The 20,083-nt window shown below is 40.5% G+C and overlaps 1 non-coding gene across 1 annotated transcript; it reads left to right on the top strand.

Moving 5' to 3' along the window:
* The first annotated feature begins 19,740 nt into the window (after window positions 1-19,740).
* Window positions 19,741-19,846, top strand: LOC127109003 (small nucleolar RNA R71). Its single transcript, XR_007796493.1, has one exon. It is a non-coding gene; the product is annotated as a small nucleolar RNA R71 (small nucleolar RNA).
* Window positions 19,847-20,083: the final 237 nt, after the last annotated feature.

Below are 20,083 nucleotides of genomic sequence, written 5' to 3'. Positions count from 1 at the left end.
TGAGCCACTTGCTTGTGTATAGTGTGTGCTATCTGTGCTTGTATGTTTGTTTGACAAGCTTCCTGTGCGAGTTAGGGTTAGTTTAGACTTGCTTCCTGTGCAAGTTAGGTTTTTGCTTGGCTTGCTCCCTGTGCAAGTTAAATGTGTGTGTGGCTTGCTTCCTGTGCAAGTCATGATTAGGATAGGCTTGCTTCCTGTGCAAGTTAGCTAGAAACCTTAACTTAGGGATGAATTTGTATGATAACATCTAGGCTCGAGTCGTAGTCTCCCTAGTTGTGTCTCCCTCTGTTATCTGGTTAGGCTAGTCCTTTATCCCTCCGTAGGGGAACTACATCGCCCTGATCTTCATACCAGATGAAGTATGTAGGCAGGAGATTGAGCTGATCTCTCCGGGCGCCCTTTTTTCTTTTTGTGTGTGTTGTCTGACAGTTGCTAGGCTCGAGTGCCTGACTCCTTAGCAATTTGTTGTCTGTGTGTTTGAGTGTGTTTGACAGTTATAGGCTCGAGTCCCAGACTCCCTATTAACTTGTTGTGTTGTTGTGTGCTTGGAAGCTGATGTAAGACCATCGAGTGGCATTTGGGTTCCAGTGTGCGTGTGTTTGGCTTGGAAGCTGATGTAAGACCATCGAGTGGCATTTGGGTTCCAGTGCGTGTTTGTTGGTTCGGATGCTGATGTAAGTCCAGTGATTGGCATTCGGGCTCCATGTTTGCCTGTGTTCGCTTTGCTTGTGTGTGTGTCAGCCGAGCTACGAATGCTCTGATTCTTCTCTCGTCCGAGAAGATACGTATGCATAGGATGCGATATCCTAGCGAGCATGTGTCGTCTCCCCAGTCCGAACTACTTCGACTCTGATGTCTATGCCTGATGGACTAAGTAGGCCCAGGATGCGACATCCTGCCGAGTCAGTTTCAGTCAGTTTCTTGTGTCTCCTTCAGCCAGTATGTGTGTGTGTGAGCAGTGTTTTTAGCAACCATTTTCCCTTCCTACTGTGCGTGGATCCCGTCGAGTACGACGGATGCGTAGGGGTGCTAATACCTTCCCTTCGCATAACCGACTCCCGAACCCATTCTCTTTGGTCGCAAGACCATGTTCTTTCCCAGGTTTACTCTGAGCGTTTCCTTTCCCTCTTTTGGGATAAATAACGCACGGTGGCGGCTCTGTTGTTCTTGTTTTCCCGCCGGTTTTTCGCGCGATGCGACATTCATCACCATTAATCCTTCCATTTTCATATTTCTTTTTCTTATTTAAAATATTTTCTTCGTCCATAAAATTACCCAAAAATATTTTTCAGTTTTCTTAATGTTTTATTTAATTTTATATAATTTTTATTTTCGTATTTTTTTAATATTAATATTTTATTTTAATTATTTATTCTAAATGGCCATTTTAACACACTTCTTTTTATTGATTTTATTTTTATGACTTAAAATTATTGTTAGCATTTGATTTTTGGGATGAAGGTTGACCACTGTCTCATGGTCAACCTGACCTTTTCTTGGAATTTTATTTCACATTTTCAATTTATTTTGGATTTATTTTTGACCTAGTTTGGTTGGTTGACTTTTAATTTGACTTCTGTTTTATTTTAATTAATTCACGTACCAATTTTCATTATTTTTAAAATCTTTTTGGGGGATGATGATGATGTCCTGACCCCACCTTATTAGTTTAACTTTTCATAATTTTCTTGATTAATTTACTATTTATTCTTAATTTATTTCTAACCTAGTCTTATTAATTGACTTTTGGTTTGACCTATGTTTTGTTTTAATTAATTCACGTACCAATTTTCATTATTTTTAAAATCTTTTTGGGGGATGATGATGTCCTGACCCCACCTTATTTAGTTTAATTTTTCATAATTTTCTTGATTAATTTACTATTTATTCTTGATTTATTTCTAACCTAGTCTTATTAATTGACTTTTGGTTTGACCTATGTTTTGTTTTAATTAATTCACGTGCCAATTTTCATTATATTTAAAATATTTTTGGGGGATGATGATGTCCTGACCCCACCTTATTTATTTTAATTTTTCATAATTTTCTTGATTAATTTGCTATTTATTTATTATTTTTTAAGTTGACTTGAATTTTCAGTTGACTTCTTTATGATCGATGTTTGACTTAGGGATTGCTTATGGCAATTGAAGAGATCTTTTGATCCTCCCTTGTTCATCTCATATGCCATGTATTAGAGGTCTTTTACCTTGATTTTATTTGGTCCTTGCCTCATTTCCTGATTAAATTATTCAGTGGACCCTTCGTGTGCATATTTTCATCTGTTATCTTTTATACTTGTTTCTCTCATTCATGCTTTCTATTGTTTGATTATTTAACATGTTCATACTCCCATGCATTGTTTAAATGCTCCATTATTTGATTCTTTGGTTTGATTATATATTGTTTATTTATCCAATCTGATTGATAACTGTTGCCTACTTGTATGATGTATGAGGCATATATTCTTATTGTTTGTTTGGCATGAACAATCCCCATTCATAACAAATGTACCCCTCTCCCATAAAGTGTATAATATTTATTTCTTTATTTCTTTAGTCACCTGTTAATACAAGAATTAAAACGAACATCCGATAACCATTTCAAAATAAGATCAAAAGCTCGATCCAACGCCGAGTAATCATTTTCAAAACTTAACAGAACCAACACGCATTCATCCATCCTCTCGTAAGTCGATTGCCTCAGGCATCGCCATCTACCTGTAAGTTGATTGCCTTCGGCATCGCCATCTACCCTTATCCGTAACTCCTCTCCGCGCTCAATCCGTCGACTCTTGTTCTGTTTAGGTAGCACCCATTAGGTAGAACCCTTTGTATGATAACATAGGTAGAATTCCCTTATTCTTTGCATGCTAACATTAGGTAGATGTTCCCCTTTTTAAATCCTAACACATAGGTCCATATTACATGACAATTCTAGAGCAGAGCTTCCCCACTTTTAGACCTTTCATGTGTTTCCGATCTTGTGGCATGTCAGTTCATTCTATTGCAAAGAGGTAACTGCCTAAGACTCGATTCAGCGAGCTGCGACACCTACTGCTAGGACGTTGAACACACTGCCCACCCTCCTTTGACACAGTTGGTGTCCTCTTTTGTAAGTCCATGTTCAGATGGCAATCCTTAACCCCTAGTTAGCCGAAGTACGACAACTCTGATTCTCATGTTCGGATGAGATACGTAGGCACGAGATGCGATGTCTTGCCGAGTTTGACTGACGACTAACAACTAATCCTTGCTTGCTTTCGCCCTTGCTGCGATTCTTTTCTCTCGCACTCGTTGCGATCGAGGCCGTCCCTTTCCCTTTCCCTAGTTGCAATCGAGACCCTTGTTCTCGTAGTTAGCCGAACTACGCTTTGCTCTGATTCTCATTCCAGATGAGATACGTAGGCATAAGACCCGACGTCTTACCGAGCATACTTATCTTTAACCTATAGGTAGCCGAGCTACGAAGACTCTGATTCTCATACTCAGATGAGATACGTAGGCAGTGGTTGTGACATCCTTGCGAGTCATTTTCTTTTAACCTTCCTTTTAGTAAATAGTACTTTAGATATACCTACACCCTTTAGACTAGAACACCACTTATGAAAAGGGATCCCTATGAGTACCTAGGATGTTTTGGGGTGCTTAAAACCTTCCCATTGCATAACCAACCCCCTTACCCAGATCTCTGACATTTTTACTAGTTTTTGATTCGATAAAACTTTTAGGTTTTTGTTCGCTTTCTAACCATTCCTTTGGATAAATAGAAGTGTGGTGGCGACTCGACTTGTATGGTTTACCTTGGATTTAGTCAATATCTCTAATGGTAACGAATACCCCGCTACAGAAAAGTGGCGACTCTGCTGGGGACTATCATTTGTCTAGTGGGTTTTGCCTACTTTTCATATTTGTTGTATTGTATGGTATATTGCTTTGTGACATATTTTTGTGCAATTTGGGATTACTGTATTGTATGTAATAATTGAATTGTTTGAATATTAATTCCTTGTATGCTTGGTGATCTTCGTGAGATGAGTTCTATACCCGAACTAGAGTTCACTTAGGATAGGAGAATGGCATAGTCTTGTTGAATTGTGTGGATTTATTCCTTAGCAAGTTGACTTGCAAGCCCATTCACTTGGTGGAGGTTATGTTGGGATCAATAATGTCACACGAGTAGTCGTGGTTAGGCATTACTCTTTCCAATATATGCCTTAGAAGCCAAGGACCTTAGTTTACCACGTCCATCTTGGCCTATTTTTAGGACGTAGTGCGAAGATCGTTCAAGTGTAAGATTTGATACGATTGTTACGCGATACTACACTCATAAGAGTATCTCTTGAGAATATTTTTGGAATACGAGTAGTCGTTTATCCGATAATATCCGAAAGATGGGATGATGACTATGGGAACCTCTTGTAGAACATGATTGTCAGGTTTAACCATAGTACACTCCCTTTAGGTGGTTCTTAACCAAGACTCCATGCTCGTGACTCGCAACAAACCCTTGATTCGTGGTTGATCCGTTCTTGTGTATCCTTAATATCAATGGAACTTGGGTGTTGATAAGGTGTAAACCATAATCCACCAAAATGGATGATTGATATTAAGGATGACTTAATCCATCCCATGACCTTTGTGTGGTGTGGTTTGCTTGATCCTTGAGTGTGATTGTTGCATCCATGCATTCATGCATTCATACACATCCATATCGTCAACAATCCTGATTCCCATGTCACTACATTGCATCACATCATTTTGCACTCATATCATTTAACACATGTTTATCTATTCCCAGGGGTTTATATCTTCTTCTTGATTCTAGTCGGGGTTTTTCTTACACTGTTTATCTAATGTAAGACTGGAATCAAGGGGTAGAATATCTTTTGGAATTGATAAACATGTCATCGCATTTGCATATCCATTAGCATGTCTTGCATAACAGGTACCGCCGCAGTGTTCTCAGTATGTTTGGTATTCCACTATTAGGATAACTGACTCAGGCATTCACCGATACGGTACCCGAAGGAATCAATAGAGAGCAATGGAAGTTTACAAGCAGAGCTCGCTGAGATGAGGATTCGCATGAATCAGTTCATGGAAGTGGTCCAAGGAATGGCTCAGGGACAGCAGGAGATTAGATTGTTGGTACAGGGGAATCCCCCTACTACTCAACCGGATGTTGTGGTTGATCCTCACGCTGGAAAGGCTAATGGACCCAATGGACGGGGGCCTATCCCAATCCCACATGGCAACCTTGGTCAACAACCCATCCATGATGATCAGGAGGATCAATTCCCCCTGCTTCATGAGGACTTTGGCATGGGCCATGGTATGGACCCTATGTTTCGGAGACTGGAAGAGAGGTTGAAAGTTGTGGAAGGGCAGAATGCTCTTGGTGTGGATGTTGCTGACTTGGGGCTGGTCCCAGGCGTGAGAGTTCCGCCAAAATTCAAAGTCCCCGTGTTTGATAAGTACAATGGCAACTCTTGCCCGAAGACTCATGTACAAGCTTACTTCCGCAAGATGATCGCGTATTCTGATGATGAGAAGCTGCTCATGTACTTCTTCCAGGACAGCCTAGCTGGGGCATCCTTTGAGTGGTATATGAGGCTGGACAGAGCCCATATTCGCTGCTGGAGAGACTTGGCTGAGGCCTTTGTGAAGCAATATCAGTACAATGCGGATATGGCACCTAACAGGACTCAGCTCCGGAATCTGTCTCTCAAGAGCAACGAGTGCTTCAAAGAGTATGCTCAACGCTGGAGAGAGTTGGCTTCCCGTGTTCAGCCTCCGATGTTGGAAAAAGAGATGGCCAACATGTTTATGAACACACTGCCTGGATCTTATTTGGAGCGTCTGGTGGATTGCAATGCCTCGAATTTTGCTGATGTGGTCTCTACCGGTGAGAGGATGGAGAACTACTTAAAGACATGTAAGATCCAAAATGGGGTTGGATCATCTTCGGGGTCAAAGAAGCCGTTCTTAGGAGGACAGAAGAGGAGAGAAGGGGATGCAAATGTTGTGTCTTCTTATCAGAACAGGGGTAACCGGAGGAATAACTTTCAGAATTACCACCAACAACCTTATGTTGCAGTAGTGACCATTCCGGCTGCAGCACCAGTGCAACAACAACAACCTCAACGTCAACAAAATCAATACCAACAACAACAGGGTAACAGACCTGCTTATCAACAGAGACAGGGGATGATGGATAGGCGTTTCGACACTCTTCCGATGTCGTATGCCCAGTTGCTTCCCAACCTTCAACATCTGCAACTTGTGCAGTTACGCACTTTGGCTCCTCCCGTTGGCAGGCTTCCAGTGGGTTATGACGCCAATGCTATGTGTAATTTCCACTCTGGGGCACCTGGCCACACTATTGAGAACTGCAAAGCTTTTAAGCACGTAGTTCAGGACCTTATTGATTCAAAGACCATTAACTTTGCGCTGGCTCCTAATGTTGTCAACAATCCCATGCCGCAGCATGGTGGAGCAAATGTTAACATGGTTGAAGGAGAAGCCAAACTAGTCAAGAAGGTGTTGAAGCTGAAGACTCCGCTGTTAGAAATCAAAGAATACTTGCTAAAGGCAGATGTTTTCCCCGGCTGTGGGAGCGGTTGTTTGGGTTGTGTCGCACAGAGTGGGGGTTATGTGAAGCTGCAACAGGGTATCCAGGCCTTGCTTGACGATGGTATCCTCCAAGCTGAAGACTTATCTGCCCAAAGGTCTGTTGAAGGGGTTGTTGAGAATGCAGATGTTGATCCTCTCTTTCCTGAAGATGCTGAAGAATTTACAAATGTTGATCCTGTTGATTTTGTAATTCCCAATGATGTAATTAATTTTTCTGATGTTGTTGCTTCTACAACTTCAATGCCTCAGACTCTTCAGGGGCCGATTACTTTCTCCAGTGATGGCATCATTCAGTACGGCCAGGTCTCTGCAATCAACAAAGAAGATGGGGATAGTGATTGCGACATTGACAACTGGGTGCGTCCAAGGATCCCGGGTGAAGTTCTCCGAAACTGGTCTTCTGAAGAGATTATCCAAGTCACTCTTCTTAAAGAGTAATTTTCTTTGTTTATTCATGCATATCCAAGTCTTACGTTCCGCCCAGGGCGTAATGACTCATTATAGGGCTCATCTATGTGGATACCTGCATTTTTTATCATAAATAAAGGACGTCTTTTTGCATTCAAATATTTTGTTCACTGTCTTTCTATTTTTGCAGTTTTCAAAAATCAAAAAAATACATTTGGCAATGTTTTGTTTAGTTTTCACTCCTTGTTCACACTCATAAGCACATACCATCCCTCATGCAGATGCACGTCACCGGATCCTATTGATAACAGTTCTGCTATGGCTGACTTCGATTTTGAAAATCCAATCTTTCAAGCTGAAGAAGAGGGTGATGAAGACTGTGAACTCCCTGAAGAACTTGCCAGGTTGTTAAAACAGGAAGAAAGGGTCATTCAACCACATCAAGAGTCTACTGAAGTGATTAATCTCGGCATCGAGGACGTCAAGAGAGAGAGATCAAGATAGGGTCTACTTTGGAAGACAAGGTGAAGAAGGGGTTGATTGAATTGCTGCGAGAGTATGTTGACATCTTCGCTTGGTCTTATCAGGACATGCCAGGGCTTGACACAGACATTGTGGTACACCGTTTGCCTCTCAAAGAGGATTGTCCTCCGGTCAAGCAGAAGCTCAGAAGAACGAGACCAGAGATGGCTGTCAAGATAAAGGAAGAAGTGCAAAAACAGTTGGATGCAGGGTTTCTAGCGGTTACAAATTATCCGCCATGGGTTGCAAATATCGTTCCAGTACCTAAGAAGGATGGAAAGGTACGGATGTGTGTTGACTATCGGGAACTGAACAAAGCTAGTCCTAAAGATGATTTCCCATTACCTCACATCGACGTTTTGGTGGATAACACGACTCAGTTCTCGGTATTCTCCTTCATGGATGGCTTTTCTGGCTATAATCAAATTAAGATGGCACCAGAAGACATGGAGAAGACAACTTTCATAACCCCATGGGGCACCTTCTGCTACAAGGTGGTGTCGTTTGGTCTGAAAAATGCTGGGGCAACATATCAACGAGCTATGGTAACTTTTTTCCATGATATGATTCATCATGAAATCGAGGTTTATGTTGATGATATGATTGCCAAATCTCAGACGGAAGAAGAACATCTGGTGAATTTACAGAAACTGTTTGAGCATTTAAGGAAATTCAAGTTGAGGCTTAATCCGAACAAGTGTACTTTCAGGGTGAGATCTGGAAAACTACTGGGTTTTATTGTTAGTGAAAAAGGGATTGAGGTGGATCCGGCCAAAGTGAAAGCGATACAAGAAATGCCTGAGCCAAGAACAGAAAAACAAGTCTGTGGTTTCTTAGGAAGGTTAAACTACATTGTAAGGTTCATCTCTCACCTAACAGCCACGTGTGAGCCAATATTCAAATTGTTGAGAAAAGATCAGGCCATCAGGTGGAATGATTATTGCCAAAGGGCTTTCGAGAAAATTGATGCGGTGTTTCGCAAGTATACGAACGCGTCAGAGTAATATAAAAGATTGTCGAATCCACATAGACCAAGTGTCAATCTATCGTTATCTATTGTTATGGTGTTTATCAAAGGCAATCAAAATAAGTATTTTTGGAGTGTGCAATGAAAAGTAAAGTGTTGAATAAAGATTAATTAATAAAGACAGGGTCGAATGTAATTCACGTAATCAATTAATAATCCAAGTACTTGCTAATAGAACTACTTATGGGCAGTGTTTCCTACTTTGAAAAGAACTAATTTAACAGGAACTATCGCTTTCGCGTATTCAGAACCGAGTTGTACTCCCTAATCAAACCCTCTTATTGTCACTTATAAAAAGGCGCGCATTGCGTTAGAGTAGTAAACCTATTTTTAAGAAATATAGTGTCTTGACTAAGTTGAAAAGTATTATAACCTGGATTTCTTAACCAAAAGAGGTTCTCACGAACCAGACTCTAAACTTATAAACGCGTCCGAAAATAGTTTTAAAATCTCTTTTCTTCTTAAAATAAAAACTCCTAATGAACTAAACAAAGCGCTTTCGCTGTTTTTGAAATAGTTAAAAACAATTAAGTTTAAATAGACGTTAGACGATTTTCGATCTTACCCAACAGAATTGAAGTGCAGGAAAACTTAAGTTGAAAGTTAAAATAGCCCTTAAGTGTTTCTACGAACAATTGTACGGATTATCGGTTCAATTACGATCCTTACGTTCTAACCTTATAGATTTAGTTAGACATGGTAAAGTAAAAGTGCATTAATTTAAATAAAAGTAGTGCGAGTGCGAGAAATAAATAAAGTAAAGTGAGTGCGAGGAAATAAATCATTTAAAGCGAGTGTGGGGAAATAAATAATTTAAAGCGAGTGCGAGGAAATAAATAATTTAAAGCGAGTGCGAGGAAATAAATAATTTAAAGCGAGTGCGAGGAAATAAATAATTTAAAGTGAGTGCGAGGAAATAAATAATTTAAAGCGAGTGCGAGGAAATAAATAATTTAAAGCGAGTGCGAGAAAATAAATAATTTAAAGCGAGTGCGAGAAAATAAATAAGATAAAGACAAGTAATAAAAACCTGCTCCAATCGGAGGCTTGAATAAATTGCAAAGCGGAAATGAAAATGGCGGCAAAATTAACTTCCTTCCAAAGTGCTCCAAACTCGATTACAGACTCTATCACAGACTCGATTACACAATTGTGGTAACACTCCAATGCGAAGCGATTACCACTTTAAAATACTGAATATATGCCTAAGTGAAACAAAGTTGCTCTGAGTTTGCATCTGCTCTAAGTTTGGATGATTGTAAAAGTGATTTCGAGTTTCTATTTATAAGCAAGTAAAAAGATGGAAATGACAAGGATGCCCTTCAACTTGAAAATGGGAGGGAAAACTTTTCCTCTTGTGGCGCCCGCCACAAGGCCATGGCGCCCGCCACAAGGCCAATCTGAGGCGCCTTAGTGGAAGTAGTGGGGAACGTGGCAGTTGAGGGAAGTTGAGCTTGGACACGTTATGGCAGGGTCTATGGCGCCAGCCATGGGGTAGGCCACAAGTGCAAAATGCTGAATTTTAGGGTTTTTAGCTCTTTTTCACTCCTTTTCTCGATCGGGGCTCCGATTAAAGTAAAAACCTGAAAACAAAGGAAATCATAACAATAACACAACAAAATAACAATAAAACAACTAGAATGCATGTGAAATCAAAGTCGAAAATACGGTAAATTTTAGTGTTATCAAACTCTCCCACACTTAAACCTTTGCTTGTCCTCAAGCAAAACATTAAAAAGCTCATAAAAGAAAATTTGTGTAAACGAGTGTTTCAGGTAAAAATTCTAAGTTCAAGTCGGGATGCAGTGATAGGTACTAACTGAGTGAACTAAGGGTATCATGATAACACTGATCCGCAAATACGGACATAAACTTCATTCCTATATTAACCAACCCATATTATCCCACAATACCTAGGCCTGCCTCTTTATCTCTTTTTGTGTCCTTTTCATTCAGGCGCAATCACATTAAGCCCGTTATCCATACATGCTTCATAGTAGAGTGGCCTGTTGGTGATTATGATCTGAGCATGGGGTTTCTGGCACATAAATATGTGTAAACCCTTTTATTGGACCCAACTGTAGTTGTGGGGGATCGGATCGTAATCCGCCCTACCGAGTTCAGTGCCAGATACCTCTGAATCAACTAACAGTGGGTAAGTTTTTCTTTTTCTTTTTCTTTTTTTTCTTTTTCTTTTTGTAGCAAATTTTTACAATTCTTTGGTTTAAATGACTTTGTGAGGGTCACCTATACCGGAGTTGTCTTTTTGCTTTCTTTTATTTTTTTGTTTTTCTGGATCATTCACTTATTTGCATTGGTCCCCTACGTAGAGGATGCGTAGGCCGGAGCTGACTGCTGAGATAAACTACTGAGGACTTATACGGAAATGATGATTAGGGCCATGGTATATGGGGTTTCGGGAGTGGTTCCTATATTTACGAAGTCTATGGTGCTAAAATAATACTGATGTTTCGCAAAGTTCTCCCAAGTCATCGCATCCTTACTCAAAACATGTCCTTAAAACCTGAAAACTTTCGGAATAACACTATTTTCTTTTGCAAAAAAAAATTCGGTGGGGCTAAAGGTATGGGGAGGTAGGATTGTACTAAAGATCTACTATATTTAGTGACTTGTCAGACTCATGCATTATACTAAAAAGCAAAATAAACAACTAAAAGGAAATACCAATAAATAAACTATCTAAAAACAACAAAGAAAATGCGATAAAGGAAAAAACGAGAAAGGTAATAAAGAAAAGACGATAGAGTCTCCTCCCACACTTAAATCGAACATTGTCCCCAATGTTTCGAAATAAGATAAGGGAAGAGTTACCTGACAACCTATTGCTGACCACTAGTGCCCTCGCCATCCTGAGGTGGACGACGGGATCGGGTACGACGATGTCTCTCTGATCCATCCTCGCCTGCAGAGCATCCTGAGCGGTCCTCACTTCTCGAAGGTTACCCATAATGGAACCTTGAGTGGCTTCAATGAGTGTCATGTGTCTCTGGTGGTAGTGTTGCTGACGGGCTTGTGTATCTGTGATCGTTTGTAGGGACTGTAGAACAGTGTCGTAGGACCTGTCTGTCCTCCGATGCGACTCTTGCATGAAGCTCATGTTATCCGCCATTTGCTGCTGGATGGTAGAGAGTAGGTCGTCACGCCTCTGCTCTCTAGCCATGTGGTTACGCCACATCTCCTCTGTAATATAAAAGCCAGGAGTGGTACCTGCAGAAGAAGAAAATGGTGCAGTGTGTGGTGGTGAAGGATGATGGGGGGACACATGGGGTATGAGAGATCTCTCTCTCCGATCATATTCATCATCGGTGTCATGTCCCGCCTCATCAGGAATGTTAGGAGGAAGAGGACCCAAAACAGGTGGAGCATCTAAAGTGTAGGTCCAATTCCTTTCATCTCGTACATCTGTACGTCTAGTGCACGGTAAAACAACAGATGGGATGGCTACACCATGAACCATAAGCATATAGCCTCTTTCTCTCCTCGAACGGCACAGTTTCATGTCTCTCAAAAATTTTAGGTTAATTGTGCGAGGAGGTAAGGGGTCTAGGGTAGCCATCTCATTGTTCAGATTAAGTGCCCGAGCAATAGATGTAATCAATCCACCAAAAGAAATCGGTCCCGCTTTATTCAAAGTTAAAGTCATATGAGCAAGCATGAACGAGACCGAATTAATACGTCTATTTGTGAGGCTTCCTTGTAAAAATAGAAGCTCTCTAGCATTAACCTTATTTGGATTCTCCCGGCCAAAAATAGTGCATGCCAACAGTTATCTAAAAACTCTGATGGCCAGGTTATGGATAGTTGAGGCAAGAACTCCTTCAAAAGAGTTTATAGAAGTGTTTGATAAACACTCCCAAAAGGAAAATACCTCAACTGACCACTCTGAATCCAAAGGGGCCTCACAAATAGCACCGTCCCCATGAGGGATCCCTAACAAGCTGGCTAGTTCATCGGTACTGAATTCGTATTCAACAGCAAACATTCTAAATCTGATAGTACCAACTGTGCTAGTAGTGTTAGGGTTGACAATATAAATCAAGGAACTCAAAAATTCAATTGTCAACCGCTCATAGGTAGGTTCTTTGTTGGAAAATAAATTATGCAAACCTAAATTATCTAATAAATGAAATATGCTATGATAGATACCTAAAGTGTAGAGACAGTTTTCGTCAACATACCTTGTCGGGAGGATTTCCCGATTTTGCAACCCGTTCGATGATTTTTCTTTGTCTATCCCCCGGTTTTCCTCCTCGAAGAATGAATCCGTTAAACTCCATTTGAAAGCTCTTGAAAAATGGTGAAGAAGATGAAGTGGTTTGTGAAAAGGTTGGATTTTTACGAAATCCGACGGATGAAAATGAAAATGGAAATCGGAAAAATGATTTGTACGGTGTGGTGGTTAGAAAAGTATGAGCTTTTTGTGGGTTCAAGGATGTTTTTCCAAGGTGAAAAAATGGGTTTGGAAGGTTGTAAGGTGTAAAAATGGTGAAGAAAGGGGTTCTGCCCCGACCTTTTACAGACGCTGTGGCGGGCGCCACACGGCAAAATCTGGCTGGGCCAGATTTTGGTCCTTTGCCTTGGGCTTCTATTGTCTTTTGACTTTGAGGGGTCCGGATAGCATTTGTTTTGTGATTTTCCTAGCATCATTGGCTTGCATAATTTTATAAAAGTAAAAATAAAAATAAAAATGAAACAAAAATTAAATATTAGACTAATAAATAAATAAACAACTAAAATAAAAAATGCAAATAAAACAAACATAAGACATATATAGATAAAAATAGAAATACCGATGTATAGATGTAGTTTATATAATATTCCAAATGCGATAATATAAGATGAGTTATATAAATACAAGAAAAATAAAATAAAAGAAAGATAAAATAAGATGGAATGGTGAGATCATATAGTAGGGATGTCATCTTCCTGAGTGGATCCACGGAGCATGGCTACTTCCTGCCTGAGCTCTGTGATCTCCTGATATAGACAGTCGGCTTCTGTAGCATGGGTGAGATCAGACACTCCCATCTGTAAAGTGAGGTCAGCCACCTCCTGTCTAAGCTCTGCGATCTCTCTACGACACTCGGCAATCTGAGTGCGGATGTCGGGGGTCTGCAATGAAAGATTATTAGAGAAAATAGTGATTCTGGGAGATGGTGGTGTAGGCGTGTATTCAACAACGGGTGGTGATCTCGGCTCCTCGACGGTCTCTCCCTGGCCTTCCAGAGCATAACTCCAATTCGCTGGATCATGCACACTGGTCATCATAGGATCTGGCAGTGTGAAATAGTGGATAGCCTCGTTGTCGACTAGCAATCGGAACTAACATGGGTGGAAAGAGGCTCTCCTCATCAACCCTCTGGTCAAACAGAAGTCGATGTCCATGGTAGTGTACCCACAGTAGGTCCGAAGATGTAACAGCTTGCGAGACAGACCTAAAGCGACAACAATCTGCGTGATGATTCCGCCAACATGGATGACTCCTTCGGTAGATCTGGAGATACCGCTGAGACTGTATAATAAAAAGTTCCCACATGCTACTGAGTGAGACTGGGATGCACAAAATAATAGGAAGATCTCCTATTCACTCAGTAGTGTCTCTGCATCCGGTCTTCCCAGGAAGGAATATGCTAATATCATCTGAAAGTATCTGAAGGCGGGGTTATGTATAACATGAGACAGCTGCGTAGATGGATCTTGGCTTCCGCCACCCGATATATCATTCCAAAACTTCTCCACCTCCTTACCCAGAAAATATCCCATAGGTGTCTCTAGGATAGCATCAGGAGTGGTCTGGAAACCCAATAAGTCGCCGAACTCTTTCTGGCTAAAGGAGTACTCAACTCCAAAGAGCCTGAAAGCAGCATACCCATCTGGTCCAGAGTATGGGTCATAGTCGAATGAACTCAGGAACTCCAGTGTCAGGTTCCTGTAGGTGTTACTCAAGTCATCAGCAAACTCGTCCCAGTGAAGCTGGTGGCTAAGGAATAGGATACTCGGCTCGATACCCAGTGCCTCTATATAGTGCTGATCAAGATAACGTGTGGGTGCCATAGGGCGCTGATACAGAGCGATGTAGCGCTCTCTCTGAGCATTATCTCTATAGGCCACGTGCATGTCATCGAAATCCTGCATCCTGTAAGAGTTAAGAAAGTGATCCTGAAAGTGCAAACCATTCAAATTTTAGTCTCAATGCAAAATATGATAAAATAAAATAAAAATAAAAATTAAATAAATGCAAAAAAGTAAAATGAAAGAAAAAACCATGGGTTACCTCCCACGCAGCGCTTGTTTAACGTCATTAGCTTGACGATTAGAATTTATACACTTGTAGTAGTAGGAATGGGTGGATCAATCAGGGTGTGGCTCGAGTCGTATGCTGGAATGTCTCCTCCTTCATAGAGCTTCAGTCTTTGTCCATTTACAATGAATGGACTACAGGTTTCGTTCTTGATTTTCACGGCTCCGAATCTCAGAATCTTGGATACTTTGAAAGGACCAGTCCATCTTGAACGTAGCTTTCCAGGGAAGAGTCGTAACCTAGAGTTGAAAAGGAGAACAGGATCGCCTATATTGAAGTTTTTCTTTACTATTCTTTTGTCGTGATAGGCTTTTGTTCTTTCTTTATATATTTTTGCATTCTCGTAGGCAGATTGCCTAAGTTCTTCTAGTTTATGAATGTCTAGGGTACGCTTTTCTCCAGCGGCTAGGTAGTCTAAATTCAAAGTTTTAATGGCCCAATAGGCCTTATGCTCCAATTCGAACGGTAAGTGGCAGGATTTTCCATAAACTAGTTGATAAGGAGTAGTTCCTATAGGGGTTTTGAAAGCGGTTCTATAGGCCCATAATGCTTCTTGAAGCTTCTGAGACCAGTCTCTCCTAGAAATAGAAACAGTTTTCTCTAGGATTTGTTTTATCTTCCTATTAGATACTTCTACTTGGCCACTAGTCTGTGGGTGGTATGGTGTTGCTACTCTATGCCTAACTCCATATTTTCTTAAAATTTTGTCAAATATTCTCGATATAAAGTGTGATCCTCCATCGCTTATGACTAAACGTGGTGTTCCAAATCTAGGGAATATATAGTTTTTAAATAGTTTAATCACTACCCTAGTGTCATTTGTGGGTGCAGCTATAGCTTCAATCCACTTAGACACATAGTCTACAGCTACTAAGATATACCTGTTTCCTAAGGATGGTGGGAAGGGTCCCATGAAATCTATACCCCATACGTCAAAGAGTTCTACTTCCTGAATGTTTCTTAGAGGCATTTCATCACGCCTTGAAATGTTTCCAGTGCGTTGGCATCTATCACACTTGACAATGCAAGCATAGACATCGCGCCACATGGTAGGCCAGAATAGGCCAGCTTGAAGAATCTTGGCGTATGTCTTAGATGTGCTCGCATGTCCACCATAAGGTGCAGAATGACAATGCTCGATAATATTATTTACCTCTTCTTCCGGAACGCAACGACGAAAAATGCCATCTTTACCCCTTTTGAAAAGGAGCGGTTCGTACCAATAGAAGTTTCTCACATCGTGGAAGAATTTCTTCTTGCGGTGGTAGTCAAGATCAGGGGGTACTATATCAGCAGCTAGGTAATTAACGAAGTCTGCATACCAGGGTACGTTACTTATTGCTAAGGAATTTTGGGGGTGCTCATAAGGATCTAGGTTATTATCTTCAATGGTTTCTACTCTAGCTATCAGTCTATCATAGGCGAAATCATCATTTATGGGTACTAGTTCTGGTTTTAGATGTTCTAGCCTAGAAAGGTGATCGGCTACTACGTTTTCAGTGCGTTTTTTATCTCTTATGTCTAAATCAAACTCTTGTAGTAATAGAATCCATCGGAGTAACCTGGGCTTGGCATCTTTTTTACTTAATAGGTAACGAATGGCAGCATGGTCGGTGTAAACTATAATTTTTGCTCCTACTAGATAAGATCTAAATTTGTCTATAGCGAAAACTACAGCGAGTAATTCTTTTTCAGTTGTTGCGTAGTTAAGTTGGGCAGCATCTAGGGTTCTACTGGCATAATAAATGGCATGTAATTTTTTATCTTTCCTTTGTCCTAGAACGGCTCCAACTGCATAATCACTAGCATCGCACATTATCTCAAAAGGTTCTGACCAATCAGGTGGTTTCATAATGGGTGCTGAGATTAATGCTTGCTTTAAAAGATTAAATGTGTCATTACATTTTTCATCAAAAATGAATTCAGCATCTTTCATTAAAAGTCCAGTTAAAGGTTTGGTTATTTTGGAGAAGTCCTTAATAAAACGCCGGTAGAATCCAGCGTGTCCAAGAAAGCTTCGGACTTCTCTGATTGTTTTTGGTGGTTTTAGGTTTTCTATAACTTCTATTTTAGCTTTATCTACCTCTATACCTTTTTCGGAAACTATATGTCCTAAAACTATTCCTTCGGTCATTATGAAATGACATTTTTCCCAGTTTAGCACGAGGTTCACCTCCACGCATCTCTCCAAGATTTTCTCAAGGTTAGCAAGACAATTATGGAAATCAAATCCGCAAACCGAGAAATCATCCATAAACACTTCCATGATACCATCTAGGTAATCTGCAAAGATTGACATCATGCAGCGTTGGAAAGTAGCTGGGGCATTACAGAGGCCGAACGCCATTCGTCTGTAGGCAAAAGTTCCATAAGGGCATGTAAAGGTAGTTTTTTCTTGATCTTCGGGGTGGATAGGTATTTGGAAAAATCCAGAGTGTCCATCTAGATATCAGAAGTAAGAGTGTCTGGCTAGACGCTCCAACATTTGGTCTATAAATGGTAAAGGGAAATGATCCTTCCTAGTCGCTTTATTTAATTTTCTATAATCTATACACATCCGTCGTCCTCCTTCTAAATGTTTTGCTACATGTTCGCCTTTATCGTTTTGCACGACTGTGATGCCTCCCTTTTTAGGTACTACATGCACAGGGCTCACCCACTTACTATCCGAGATCTGGTAGATTATACCTGCCTCAAGTAACTTAAGAACTTCCTTTTTAACAACATCATTCATTATAGGGTTTATTCTTCTCTGATGTTCCCTAGAGGGTTTTGAATCTTCTTCGAGCGAAATCCGATGCATTCATACGGATGGGCTTATACCTTTCAGGTCAGAGATATTATATCCTAAGGCTGAGAGATATCTTCGTAAAACATCTAAAAGTTGGTTCGTTTCCTCTTGGCTCAAGGTAGCACTGACTATAATTGGACGGTTCATCTTTTCATCAAGGAACTCATATCTCAGGTTCTTAGGCAGTTCCTTAAGTTCTAAGGTTGGTTTCTTAGGGCATGGCATAGGATCTGGAGTAAGGGATAAACATTCGTAAAGGTTATCATCGATGTAGGGTTTCTTAAAGTCATCATCTTCCCTTATGAGAGTTGATGGTAACTTAATTGTTTTTATAATTTCTTTTTGTTCTAATTCTCTAACACATTCATCAATGATATCTAAGGCATAACACGAGTCTCCCATCACAGGTGCCATAAGAAATTTCGAAAGTATAAATTCTATTTTCTCGTCACCTACCTCAAATGTCAACTTTCCTTTCTGGACATCTATTATGGCTCCTGCAGTCGATAAGAATGGTCTACCTAGAAGGATTGGTATATCATTGTCCTCTTTGATGTTCATGACAACAAAATCAGTAGGGATAAACAACTGACCTATCCTAACAGGAACATCTTCTAAAATGCCTATCGGATATTTAACAGATCTATCGGCTAACTGAAGTGACATTTTAGTGGGCTGTAATTCTCCTAAGTTTAACCTCTCACGAACTGCTAAAGGCATTAGGCTCACACTAGCTCCTAAGTCTAGAAAAGATTTTTCGATGACATGATTACCCAAAAGGCAAGGAATGGAGAAATTTCCAAGATCTTTATCTTTCTTTGCTAATTTGTCCTCGGAAATAGCATTACATTCCAAAGGCTTCGGATCGTCAAGTCTACGTTTGTTGGTAAGAATGTCTTTGAGAAACTTTGCATAAGAAGGTATTTGGGTGATGACTTCTATGAAAGGGATTTCTACATGAAGTTTTTCTATAACTTTAATAAATTTTTGATACTGTTTATTGATCTGGGTTTGTTTGAGTCTTTGCGGATACGGTATAGGTGGTTTATATGGCGGGGGTGGTACGTAAGTTTTATATTTGGGTTCTTCTCCTTTTTCTCGACCTTCCTGGTTTTCAGATTCCTCTGGTTCCTTTACTTCGTCCGGGGGCTTGGTACATTTCTTAGAAGTTTTGGGTTCACTCAATCTAGGGTTTAGTGGCTCATCATAAGCGTTCCCACTTCGTAGGGTAATGGCATTGGCTTGTCCTCTCGGATTTTGTTGAGGTTGTCCAGGGAATTGTCCTCCAGGTGTAGTCTGAGGGGCTTGGTTTAAAACTACCTGAGAGATCTGGGTTTCAAGCATCTTGGTATGAGTAACTATTTGGTTAACCTTGGTTCCTAACTGGGTAATTAATTCGTTAACATGAATGTTTTGATTCATGAACTCCTTGTTTTGTTGGGTTTGAGCGGTGATAAAAATTTTCATAATTTTCTCAAGGCTCGGCTTTGGTGGCATAGGTTGCATAGGTTGATTTGATCTAGGGGCTTGATAACTAGGTCTCGGAGGTGCATTATTTTGGATAGGGTTATTGTTTTTATAAGAGAAGTTTGGGTGATTCCTCCATCCAGGGTTATAGGTATTCGAGTATGGGTTCCCTTGGGAGTAGTTTACTTGCTCAGAGTGAGTTTCGTTTAATAGACTACATTCTGCAGATTGGTGTCCTTTGGTTCCACATATCTTACAATCCGACGAAACTGCGGCTACAGTATTCGGGTTTATGCACATATGCTCGACTTTGAGGGCTAATGCGTCCATTTTAGCTTGCATCATGTCTATAGAGCTTAGTTCATGCACTCCTCCTCGGGCTTCCTTCTTCTCTACTGTCGCTCGTTCAACTCCTCATGATTGATGGTTTTGAGCCATATCTTCGATGAGGGCACTAGCTTCAGGGTAAGGTTTGTTCATCAGCGCACCGCCTGTGGCAGCGTCGATGGTCATCTTTGTGTTGTAATGAAGTCCATTATAGAAGGTTTGAATAATTAACCAATTTTCTAAACCATGATGTGGGCATGCTCGTAAAACTCTTTATATCTCTCCCAAGCTTCGAACAACGATTCTCCTTGGTTTTGGGTAAATCTGGTTATATGGTTTCGAAGAACGGCGGTCTTACTCGGGGGAAAATATCTAGCAAGAAAAACTCTTCTAAGGTTATCCCAAGTCGTAATGGAATTGGGTGGAAGGGAATCTAACAATGATAGGGCTTTATCTCTGAGGGAAAAAGGAAATAATCTTAAACTTATTGCCTCAGGAGAAGCTCCATTGGTTTTAAAAGTGTCTGCTAATTCAAGAAATATTTTTAAATGTTGGTTTGGGTTCTCAGTAGCGAGACCTGCGAA

This window comes from Lathyrus oleraceus, chromosome 7, assembly GCF_024323335.1.
Source record: "Lathyrus oleraceus cultivar Zhongwan6 chromosome 7, CAAS_Psat_ZW6_1.0, whole genome shotgun sequence".
Lineage (NCBI taxonomy): Eukaryota > Viridiplantae > Streptophyta > Magnoliopsida > Fabales > Fabaceae > Lathyrus > Lathyrus oleraceus.
This window is presented reverse-complemented; position numbering and strand designations above follow the sequence as displayed.